The sequence below is a fragment of the Channa argus genome, chromosome 17, assembly GCF_033026475.1.
Source record: "Channa argus isolate prfri chromosome 17, Channa argus male v1.0, whole genome shotgun sequence".
NCBI classification, from domain to species: domain Eukaryota; kingdom Metazoa; phylum Chordata; class Actinopteri; order Anabantiformes; family Channidae; genus Channa; species Channa argus.
In genome coordinates, this window is record NC_090213.1 from 19,892,198 (window position 1) to 19,900,217 (window position 8,020).

Consider the following 8,020-nt stretch of genomic DNA (forward strand, 5'->3'; position numbering starts at 1 on the left):
AGCACAGGTCTACCAAGTTTCTGCTTTGAAGAGAGAATAAGCATCGTGTTATCTAGAATCAGCTGAGAATAGAGACCTCCTCCACCTTACGTTTGTTACAGCAGCTCGTGTTCATGGCTGAGGAGGCAATCAGTCTGTTCTCCTGTATGTACACAGGAAAATCACCAATCTTCACAGGTTACAGTAATTTCCAGTTAAAACCAGTTTTTAACTTGGGAATATAAACTGATCATCATTAGATTGATGTGATCACATAAACAGTGATACAACACTGCATATAAGCCTGAATTTTCTTTTATGGGTAGAGGCTTTGAAAGAAAAAAAACACAGTAAAGTACACATAGTCTCCAGTCTCCCATATAAACACTTAATGCAGCCGTCATGTCTGAACAGTAATTGTCTGTGTGATAAAGTGAGATTAACTGCAACATATTTAGGTTCATTGAAACTTTATGTTTAGGGACATTTTGCTGTTCTCATGCCACTTCAATGATAATGGATATATCTTCTACTCTAGTACCTCATTGGTGTACATACATAAAGGACTACTGGTACAGTACATTGTGATAGGGACTATGATGACAACAGACGAGCGATCGCCGTAAGAGTGACAAACTCACGCGACAGAGACTGACACTTTCAATGACTACATCTGTAACTTTGCTTTCTTTTAAACTTGTTTTTTTCCTTTAAGCACTCAAATGCACAGAAGCTAATTTCCTTTCTGTGTAACATCGATCTGTGATCTCTTGCAAAGATTGATTTGTATTATTACACTATTTTGATATTTATACTCACAGTACTAGCAGTAGTCAGATTCCAATATTTCTTGTTTTCTCCGACATCAAATAAGTATTGGAGTATATTTCTAGAATTAAAAACTATTTAAAATGTTACATACTGTGGCTTTAAGTGAGCAGGTAGTAGTCCAGGGGTCCATTAAGTACACACCACTACTGCTTTCTGAGTACCTCTGAACATTTACATGTTTTTAAGTATAAAAATATTGCAAAGATGTAAACACTGTTGTTTAAATTTAAATATTACCAGATTAATCAACATTAAATACTACCATTAAGGAAGCCCTATATAGAATGTAGGTTGATAATACATGTGAAAATTCAAAGGAAAGAGTGAGGTAAGGGATGTGTCCACTGGACCGGTGTATGAGGACCAGACCTAATCCTCTATGGAGCTTGAGTGTCTGTTAGCTGTGTGGGATTCAGGCCAAAGTCCCTGCTCATTTATTCATGATTTCTGATCCCTTCTCATATGGCTGACCCAATCCTGGCTCGGCATGTCAGCACTTACACAGCCAGACGGTCCCCCAGGACGGAGCTCAACAACATGCTACAGTCTTATTTCCTGTCCTCTCACAGTCCCACTGTCCTCTCTGTGCCAGGACATCACTGTTGCCTCAGACCTCTTCACAGAAAGTCGAGCAGCATGGCACAAAACCAAAGTAAATTTGGTATTTTTCTGCATCACTAAAGTGTCCAAAGCTACAAAAGGTTAGTTGAACAAATTTGGAACAAATCAGACAAAAACCAAATCTTAGGTCTCTATCTGCTGTGTCTAGTTCTTCCCAAGACTTTTCCCAACACTCTTATGCACAGACAGCATCAGTGCTTAAATGGATCCCAAAAACCTGCCTCATGAGTATTTTGAGGCAACTTTGTGTAATTCCCCCACCTCTGCTGGCAAATCCTAAAATATTTTACCTCCACTGGGGAACTGAATTTGCATTACTAGATGGTGGAGTGTTGTTTAGAATGCTTTGTGACTCATCTCGATGTGGTATTAAAATATTACTTGTATCAACTCAATGAGATTTGCAGTTATTATAGAAGTCTAGAGCTTTTCTTACTTTAGGGCCCCCAGCATACAAAGTTAATATAGGCCTCCTGGACAAAAGAGGACTTTCAAATCTTAACAAATTCTTAAAATGTGGGAGACCACAGACATAAGAACATATTTAACTGTTTTTTATTTTATAATATAACCAAAACCACACATTGGGCACTGCTAATAATCAGTTTCAGATTGGTTATTCCAGGGAACTGAGATTTTGAAGGATTGTTTGTTAATGTGCGTCTATGCGTCAGTAAGATACCAGTGTCTAGATAAAACATGGAGTCCACTGATGAGTGAGTGAAAAAAAACTCATCAATCTTAAGTATGGGAGTATTTTGAGCAGTATTTAAGCACCTTTTGATGGACTAGCAGTCCATCAAAAGGTGCTTAAATACTTTGCAGATAGTTTGGTGCTTAAATACTTTGCAGATGTTGCAAACAGTTTGTTACTCTGAAAGCGACTTGAATTTTGCATTGTAATGTTTATTTTATGTCAATGTAGATTTTCATATTGCTTGTTTGCAGCACACCCTTGATGACAGAGGACTATCACTGGATTACTTGCTGATTAAGCCCAGTGAATCAATCTGATTTATGGATGTGTCTTTATCATAGCCCACTGCGAATGTAAGTCATGATGAATCAAAATCATGTCAGTGTGATTGGATTGGACTGAGTTATGACACTCTTTTTCAGTCAGATGTATTTGTTATTTAAAGTTACATTCACCTCCAAGATCTGTGTGACACAGTTACTGCTGACGATGTAATGCAGTCAAACTCTCATGAATTACATGTTTTCAATTTACGCTATACCTCAATTGTGAGGTAATATAAAGTAATGTTAAATTATAAATGGAGATTACCTTAAAATGTGTTACAAACATATTAACACCGCTAGTTTGGCTAAAACTTACATGTTTTAATAAACAAATTAATGATTTTGTCTAACAATGCTCCCATTTATCTAACTGTAAACAGATAAATGCATTATCTTGTGTTCAGTTCAGAGGAACGCTGTATAATCCTCTGTGCACACTGGAGCGGGAAATGCTAATCTTACCCAGATGGTCATGTGTTAGATAAGGCAGGTGGAGGGCATATGGACGACAGACCACTAACTCAAAAGCAGCTTCCGCTACCTAGGAGAAGACTCAGAAGTCCTGGCATGCTGCATGTTACTTCCTGATTGCCTGCCAAGGACACATACACACTCTCACTCTGTCCGAGGCAGATCACTCAGAAATATGAACGCCAGACGCTCATACATATCCACTTATGCAGCTTTTCTCAGTGAAAATTGAGTCTGAAAAACTGACAGGCAAGACTATATAATCCCAGCTTTAGGGATGTTCGGGGAGAGGTAGAATTGATGGCAAATGAAGGGACAGTGCAGCTGTCTATACAAGTACCAACAGATGAATCTGACATTGGGACTCAACTGGACAAGGGGATAGGGGGATGGGTCGTAGACCAAGAAGAGCCCTGCTGTGCATCACACTCCAGCCTTTCAGTCCTTCCAGTCTGGAGCCTGGCAGCTCCTTTACTGACCATCACAACAGTGGGTAAGGCAGGGTGACCACAAAGACACACACTGCTCGCACTACCAGCAAGGCTGCAGAACCTTCTAGCTTTTAATTACTTAATGAGGGCATTGTGTTCCAGAATAGCATCTGCAAAGTTTCACTCTGGGTTTTACAGCCAATAGTAGGCAGAACGATTTGCATAAACACTGTGTCGATAGTACTCAATGACCCACACAAGTAATGCAATATCCAGTCCTGTCTCTGGTTCCACTGGGAACCAGAAACCATAATGAATGTTCCATAATGAATGTTCACTCAAGTTATTAAATGGAACTTAAGGTGAGACTCTTTGAATAGCTGCTGTTTACAAGGTGGAGAATGAACTTTGAACTTTGAGAATGAACAGCACTGATCACACAATAGAAACTTCACTAACACACCTACAAACCCACTGTGAATTCCCTTTGTCTTTGATGTTTTATGCAAACATGGCTGCAGACAGTACACTGACTTTTTTCAGTAGGGAGGTTGCAGGATAAAGTTAATGTTCTCCCATAAAGCTCATAAGTTAATGTCTAGACACGTTCAGGGTTGCAGTACATGTCTGAAAACAGCTTTACTCTCCGCTTTCTCTATTTCACCCTTCTTCTCATTCCCTCTTATCCATTCATGCCCCTACCTCAACCCTCCCATTGACCCTATTCACTTCCATTCATCTCTTCTTCCCTCCTTCCCTTTTTTTTTTTTTTTTGTCCTTTTGCCTTATCCCGGGAGTTCAGGGTTGCCACAGCGGATCATTGTCCGCATGTTGATTTGGCAAAGTTTTTATACCGGATGCCCTTCCTGACGCAAGCCTCCCAGGCTGGGCTCTGCACAGCTGGGGACGGGAGAGGGGTTCAGTGTCGGGGTTCAGTTGGGGTTCAGTGTCTTGCGGAAAGACACTTTGACATATAGCCAGGACCAGGGATCGAACCACTGACCCTATGGTCCGTGGACGACAGCCTTACCGACTGAGCTACATATTTACAGGTATATACATATACCTATTCCATATATCCTTTTTAACCATTTTCCAGGCACATCTAGGCTCCATAGGCTCCATCCCTCAGGCAAAACTAATACCTGAGACAGAACCTCAAACATTTCAAATGGGAAGCTGTTTGGTTCAAACTTGCTGTTGTGTTTAGATAAACAACATCACTCAACCAAAAGGTAGAGTTTGAAGACCTTACGTGACATAAATTATCATCTGTACATGTCAAAATTAAATATCAGAGGCAAGGTTTTAACTCTTGTCCCCCTTGTACTAATAAATGTTGTAAAATAAATATCAGTAAAATATCATAGATATGGGTGTGCAAAGTCTTTTTGTGTTAGGTTAAGCATTGACTAATTCCATTTTCAACTAAATGTTTTCAGTGTCTAGATAAAAATAGCACATCAGATGTGGTTGGCAGGGGTTAATACTGTGGGAAAATGAAAGAATCATACTGTCAGCATGAAAATTATAAGTATTTGTACCAACTGTTAATGTGTAATAATGCAATCTTGACTTTTTTCTGTTGCAAATAGAATATAAGTGAATACCTTTTTAGCATAGACATAAGTAAGCCCATCACACCATCAGCCATAACAATACAACCAGTGTTTGGTTGTGAAGCTGATAATAATCTCAGTTAAACAAAGGGTCATCTAAGCAAACTGTGATTCATAAATGTGTACATGACTGCACTGTACCATTGTTTAAACCCCTGCTGCTGCTTCTATGAGCTGATGACTCAACGACTTTTCTCAATCTGCCCTTGCTTCTGTCTCCTGCTGCTAGTTGTGATGGGACTTCTCACATCATGCAAAACACTGTTAAACAAACAAGTTGTTTCTAATGCTACTCTTCGATCTCTACAGAGGCTGCACAGGGAGAGGAAGTGGAAACTGATTCAGACTATGATCAGAGAGAGAAATGATGAGCAGAGATGACAGAGAGGCTGGGACAAATTGAGAATGCTGCTTAGGAGGATGTCAGTGGAGAGTGAGCTGTGCCGTACTCTGTGTGCAAGCTGAGATGTGGCTCTCTCACGGTTCCTATGGAGCTTAGGATGGGCTTGGCGCATGTGAGCCAAGAGCACGGTGACATATGTGACATTATTTATAGCCAGCAGATCTGCTGAGAAGCCCAGAGGCTACTTAGAGAAGGTATTATTTGAAAGCCCAAAGACCAACCTGGCCATTATGGAGCACATAGGGACACTTAGCAACAAAAAAGAACCACAAACACAACTCTCAGGAGAGGCACTAATACTGTCAGAATAGAATTACAGCAGGAATAGTCCTGTAAGCATTTACAAGATCTCTAGTGATGAGCTGGAAGAATAGCAGGTAAGACAACAGGAAAGTAGATTCTCATTCAGGTATGTCACTGGAATATGAAAAACTAAATCACTCGGGTCCCTCATGACACCTTTCACACTTCCCAATAGTGCATTCTTGCTTACATCCTATTTATTGCAGCAGTAAAGTAAAGCAAGTCATAGCTCTAACAAATTTAAACTGTGATTACTGGGGGATTAGCAGTTTCACTGTGGTGCCCCTCCTGGGAACTCAGTGATAGACAACGTCATGGATTAACACCCCCTTCCCCTAAACAATCAGAACAAGGTGCGCTCACTTGTGCAGCTCAGCCACCTCTAGCATGGCACAAAATACTGTGTGTTTGAAAGGTTAATGTTAAGTCAGTTAGAGTATGGCTCTAATCCGGCACAGCAAAGGTCATCTCTTCGTAGACAGTAGGATTAGAGGTTCCTTCACTCGGCGTGTTGCTTCACCCGAATCCACACCGACTGTCAATACACTGCCAATCCTCAGCATGAAGGCTGCAGCCCAGTGAACAGCTTCTAGCCTCCCCCCACTTCCTCCCCACTAAGGGGAACATCCTACAAGGCCATGTATTATTCAACTCCTCCTATGGTTACATGAATGAGAACAATGGGTAAACTCAAAGTGAGCAAGTGTCTCCATAAAGGCCAAACACATCCAAGTCTGGCCCAAGTCTGGAAAATTGAATCACATTCCATATGTGGACAGTGTTCAGCAATCAAGTTGCAAATGTGACCGGGCAGGTGATGGAGTTCAGACTCACTGCAGTTTCACTTTAAGATGTCTTTGCATACGCCCCTATGGCCACAAGTTTAGGTGTTTCCCCCATTAAAACTGTCTAACTTGAAAGCGCTCTAACATGCATTTATAAAGATTATTTTGTTCCTATGTTTAATTTCTCATTAGTAGAGTTGAATGGAATGGCAGCTGGGAGTTGTTGTAGTCTTATCTAAACAAGAGAATCAGTGTGGAGATCGGGGCAGCAGGTGGGGGTGGACAGATTGAAAGTCTCAGCAATAATATACCACTGCAGGGATCCCCGAGTCAATTTGAGCTAAATAGGGCACAGTGAAAAAGGCGGAGCAGACTCCGCGCACAGATAACGGAAAGGCAAGAGATTAGAAACAAAAAACTAATAAACTACGCTATCAGTTGGTTCGCTACATGTTCGGACAGCTCAGTTAAACATGTATGTTTGAGTTAAGGGTTTGCATACACCGTACAGATGATTCCAGGAGTCACAGAGTGGCTCGGTGCGACTTCTTACCTCTTGTATCGGGCGTTTTCAAACGATTTCTCGGTCCACAAGACGCTGCCGATGATTAAGGCATTGCAGTTTTCACTTCAACATTAATTAATTCCAATACCGTGAGTAATTTCCATCCCTCCGTCCTGGATTCCGGGTCTCGTCGGATCCTCTTTTCCCTTTGCGCGTAAAGACCGAGAGAGAGACAGAGCGAGGCGCGCGCCGTTCCTCGGCTCACAGCCCGCTCTGACCAAACTACTGGCAGCAAAAACGCACCACTGGGGTTCTGGCTTCGATCAGCTCCAAATGTAGGTTATTTCAAGTTTGATAAGAGGGAACGCTACGAATAATCTTTCACGTAGTCAAACATGTATGTTCTGATGCGCGTTCAAGTAAATATCCTGCGCCCGTAGGAGGAAAGAAGATCGTATCCTCTCAGAGCGGAATAAAAGACATTTTATTCCCCCTCCGCGGTCTGTGCTCTTGTCTGCGTTTTGATGTGACTGCGATTACCTGCAGCCTGTAGTTCTCTCCACGGACTGACTGCGCCCTGTGTTGACGGCAGAGGAGAGACGGCAGATGAACGGCAAATTCATGGGCATGTGACACACTAAAAATGCAAACACGGTGTGTTTCATATTACAGTCACATAACTCATTTTAGCAGCAGCACCTAAGCTGTGTAGTAGATGATGATGTTAATGATGATGATGAGGAGGAGGAGGAAAACATTCCTGAACACCACTGTCATATTGCTAAGCAGAAGTAAAGTAATAAAAAGGCTAGTTTATCACTTTCTAAAACAATGAACACTAAAAACCCATCATCTCTGTATTTTTGAGATATGGAGAATCTGATATCAGCATCTCATAAATACAACCTATACAATACATTTATTAGCCATAAAAAGGTGAGTCGGCTAATATTTAATAAAAGCATTAGAATGGTAACATTTAAATCTAGAACAGAATTTAAAACCCTGCTTCTTCCATATAAAGCTCTGAATGGTCAGGCTCCATCATA

General features: G+C 41.1%; 1 protein-coding gene across 2 annotated transcripts in view; it reads right to left on the reverse strand.

Annotated features, from left to right (window-relative positions):
• Positions 1–7,661, reverse strand: part of lrfn2b (leucine rich repeat and fibronectin type III domain containing 2b) — a 156,533-nt gene extending 148,872 nt beyond the window's left edge. Inside the window, exon 1 of one of the 2 annotated variants that reach the window (XM_067482721.1) lies at positions 7,020–7,655. The gene's annotated coding sequence lies outside the window, so the exon portion shown is untranslated. Of the gene's footprint in view, positions 1–7,019 lie in introns of both variants that reach the window. The other variant, XM_067482722.1, reaches the window with a different exon arrangement.
• Positions 7,662–8,020: the final 359 nt, after the last annotated feature.